This window comes from Tupaia chinensis, unplaced genomic scaffold, assembly GCF_000334495.1.
Source record: "Tupaia chinensis unplaced genomic scaffold, TupChi_1.0 Scaffold000081_1, whole genome shotgun sequence".
Classification (NCBI taxonomy): Eukaryota; Metazoa; Chordata; class Mammalia; order Scandentia; family Tupaiidae; genus Tupaia; species Tupaia belangeri.
Genome location: NW_006159542.1, coordinates 7223949 through 7228467, shown reverse-complemented (window position 1 = coordinate 7228467; position 4519 = coordinate 7223949). Strand labels below are relative to the sequence as shown.

Sequence of the window (4519 nt, the reverse complement as noted above, 5' to 3'; positions counted from 1 at the left end):
TTGACTTAACAGAAAGGTACTTCAGAATATGCCTCTTCTTACCATGTCAGTCTTATCTTCTACCAGACTCCTTGTCAAGTCCAACACTTTAATTATATCAAAAGTTTGGTTATACAAATAGGCTGTGCTCACTTGCCTGGGTATGACTTTGCCAGTGATGGATCCACTGCCTTGAACATTGTATTTTAGCCCTTCAATTTATCCTTCGAGGTTTGGCTAATGTGTTGTCCTGTCCAGAAAACTTTCTCCAGTCTCAATACCATGATGTCCTGCTACACTTAAATACATACTCTGTTTCCCTGGTCAGAACATGTGTCAGGTTATTAGTTTTCCTCTCTCACTAGGAATTCTGTGGAGGCAAGCCCATTGCTTAGGCCATAGTAGATGCTCAGTACAGAGATATGTTTTGAATGAATAAATAAATTATTTTAGGAAAAGCAGCAGTCATTACCTCTATTAAATATTGATCATTCTATGCCTCTTGATCATATAGAAGCATGCTTTTTCATGTCCCTTTATAGGAGCATATGAACCTAGTAATTAGTTGTGGTCGCTGAGATGCGAGTATCTTTTGTTGATGGAGTATTTATTGTCATGATGAGGCCCTCCAGAGCTCGTTGTCTTCTGCTACAGAGACAAGCAACATTAAAGTTGGTAGCTGCTCCATCAGCCAATGTCCCATTATGGATGCATGAGTAAGAAGTAAATGTTTGTCTTTTAAAGAACTAAGCTCTCAGAGTTGTTTGTTAGAATATAACTCATCTTTTTTTTTTTTGGGGGGGGGAGGTTTTTGCCATAGGGCTCATGCGTTTGCCAAACAGACAGAGAGAGACATAGAGACAGAAAGCGAGAAATCACCCCCCAGGGTGGATGGTCACGCCGCAATCCCTTCTCCTCCATTCTCCTCTTGGGATCTTGGGCATGCACGCACATGCGCCCGGCATGAGTTCTAAGCCACCGGGTCCGGGATGTGTACCTCAGTCGACTATGTGGGAGTCCAGCGACATAGCCATTACGCTAACTGCTGGTTCCCAATATAACTCATCTTGACTGATATAGGAGGGATCAGAAAAGGTGACTTAGAACTGTGAAGTAAAATGTAGAAGTAAGGGAAAGTAGTATCAGTAATCAAGATTCTCTTTTTGTTGAGGCTAAGGACTCTCTTGAGAGGATAAGCAGCAGCTGCCTCTGGCTAAAGGTGAGCGGCACGTAAGGAAGCCACATGAAGCCAAGGGTTTGGTATGTATCCAACGATACCTTTAAAAGCTGGCTACCATTTGTAATCAGCATAAGGTAATAACTGGGGAAAGGAAAGGGCGTTAAGGTTATGATATACCAAGTGTAAAACTCCTTGCACACTGTATGGCTCATCTCTGTGTCTTTCTTTCTTTTGGATCCTTTTTTGAGGGAGATTTTTCAATCTAGCCTCTATTCAAAAGTGTCCACGTAGCCAGAAAGCAGAGCCAGGTCACTCTGTCTCTTAACAGAACGTGTACCTAACACATAGACCTAACAATGCCTTCTGTCTTGAGAAGACTACACTGCTGGAATGGCTACACGGATTATTTGGATATTTTCTTCAGTTCATTCTTGTTTGTGCATGCGAACATTACATGGATCAGTACTTTATGAGGGAGCTGTGCTTGCAATCTCCTTTACAGAGATAAAATGTGGGGCTTAGAACTTATCTAAAGAAATCCAGAAACACACACACACACACACACACACACACACACACACACACTAAAGATGATCCTTGATGAATGCTGTTGCTGGGCTAGGCATAACACTAAACATTTCCGTGGAGTTTGTCATTGACTCCATTGGTCCAATAAGTCAGGCCCCACATTCATCCAGTTTTGTAGACAAATGAGCTAAGGCTCAGAGAGATTGAGTAACTTTCTAAAGGTCACACAGCAAAGAAGGGTTAGAGCCAGAATAAAAAATTGAGCAATCTGACTTCACTTCTGTGCTCTAGACTATGCTCTTCATTATGCCATCTCCCTAAGGAACTGTTAAGTTCTGTTAAGTCTGTTTTGTTTTGTGCATGTGTGTGTGTTAAGCATAAAGTAGATAGGTCTGCTTATTCATGGGAAAACACATTTTCAGAGAGAAGAATTAACTCCTTAAAGGTTCCCAGGTGGTAGAGATATCTCCAGTTTCTTTTTCTGGACTGCTTCCTTTGGAGTTCCCTAGTCTTCATCTTCTCTCCTATTTATCTGGAAGGAATTAGCCAAATCCTTCTCTTGTGGCCAGATCCAGACAATTTTTTTTTAAACTAAAAAAATGTTCTTTGAGAATCCCGCCATTATGCATTTCCTTAATAAGAATATGAGACTTTACTACATACTAGGCCTTCTTTCTGGTCTTGGAAAGACCCGAAAGCACTTAGATAGTGTTGTGAGAGAGATGAAGAGGAACTAAAATACCATTTCCTGAGGTCCCTTGAAGCTTCTGAGCACATGCTTTACATATATTTTTTTCCTTTAAACTTTTCAGCAACCCAATGAGGTAGACGTTATTTCTTCATTTTATAGACTAGGTAAGAAAAGTGTAAGGAAACTGGATAAGAGGATTTGAGGTTTGGAGCCTGATTCCAAAGTCAATTGTCAATCCACCCCTGTAGTCTGGTGAAGGATATTTCCTCTTCTTTCTCAAGTGTAAGAGGTAGAACCATCCCAAAATGATGTGACACTGGGTCCCTGATTGTGTAACCAGACTTATCTGGAATAAAGATTAAGATTGAGATCCTAAGGACCAGCAGTTAGCATAATGGCTATGTCGCTGGACTCCCACGTAGTTGACTGCAGTTTGAGTCCTGGACCCGGTGGCTTAAACTCACGCTGGGCACGTGTGCGTGTGTGCCCAAGATCCCGAGAGGAGAATGGAGAAGGGATTGCGACATGGCCATCCCCCCTGGGGGGTGATTTCTCGCTTTCTGTCTCTCTGTCTCTGTCTGTCTGTCTGGCGAGCGCATGTGCCCTATAGCAAAAACCTCTCCAAAAAAAGAAGAAAAAAAAAAAAAGATTGGGATCCTAGGGCCCTGTCATAGGTCCGATTTCTGTACCCAAAGTTGTTTGCCAGAGATCTGCATTTTAATAAACTTTTTGGGTGATGCTCATGGACATAATTGTAAGCATCCAATAATATTTATGTCTTTTATATGTCACATTTAAATGAGATTTTAATACTCTTAAACATCTACCAAAAGGAGATTACAGTGCATGAAGATCTCATAAAATGAACTTCACTTCTCAGCATCACAATTATTTGGAACACACAAAGTCCAGGGATGGATATTAAAAGTAAGAAAGATACAGAAGAAGTATGCTTTAAAAGTAACCAAAAGAGAATAAAAGATGATTCCTGCCCCTTGCCCACATCCAAGGAATGGCGGTCTAGGTCATCAACAGGGTAAATACATCCTAGGCTCATTCCTGTAATAAGGATGAGCTTGTGCAGAACTGTGTACCCATGTGTGTACAAGAGATGCTCACACACATCACACACACCAGCGTGTACACCACAGGGACACACAGCTGGGTTTTTGTTGTTCCAGGCACTTGATACCCACATTCCTAGGTTTGCCACCTTCCCATCCTATTTGACAAATTAATTCTTTGGAGGCAGGACATTTTCTTCAAAGAAGCCCTGATTGACAACATTCCCTGTTGGGAATTATCTGGCCACCACAGAGGAGGACCCATCACTTGCAGATGCCTTCCCCACTCCCATCTTCTTTGTATTCTTCCAGACCATGGCTGTGAAGTGTCTCGTCCCCGAGGTGAAGCCAGACTCCTGAAAGTTGTAGTTCTTGATTTCACTGTACCATCTATCAGCCACCTCCTTTCCTGTCTGACTGTAGGATGCCCAGGCCAGGTTCTCTCCGCACTGGCTGCGACTGGACTCGGCTGTGCTTGAGGATCTTCTTGATGGCCCGGACCTCATAGCACTGTTGAGCCTCCTGGTTGAGCATCTTGCAGAGTGTCACTGGGGGCACTCCGTGCCACTTCCGGCACTCATTGTGGGCCTTCAAGACCTCCTTGCTAAACTCTTTGGAAGCTGACTTGCTCATGGCTGGCTCGGGATGCTCTTTGGCTTCAGCTGCGCTATGCTGCACAGAGCTGATATTTATGTCTTATAACAAGAAATATTGAATGGAGAACTTGTGACCCCATACTATGAGTGCAGAAGTAACTAATACTGAATTCAGAGGAGGAAGTAGAATGTGTACATGAGCATGTGTGCACGTTTTTATGTGTATGTGGTTATATGAGTGTGTGTGTGTGTGTGTGTGTGTGTGTGTGTGTGTTTGTTTATGAGAGAGAGAGACAAAGAGAGAGAGAGAGGGAGTTACTAAAATACTCTTGGGAGAGGAGAAAATAGAGAATCTTATATCTCACTCAATTTAAGTATTCCTGCTAATGTCAGTTCCTCCAAAAGGCTTCTTGGACCATTTTACTCAAAAATTTGTCTGTAATTGATTTCCATCTCTTCATCTTGATTTATTATTTTCTTT

The 4519-nt window shown here is 42.3% G+C and overlaps 1 pseudogene; it reads right to left on the bottom strand.

Annotated features, from left to right (window-relative positions):
* Positions 1-3638: 3638 nt before the first annotated feature.
* LOC102479226 (Golgi-associated plant pathogenesis-related protein 1 pseudogene) lies at positions 3639-4075 on the bottom strand (annotated as a pseudogene).
* Positions 4076-4519: the final 444 nt, after the last annotated feature.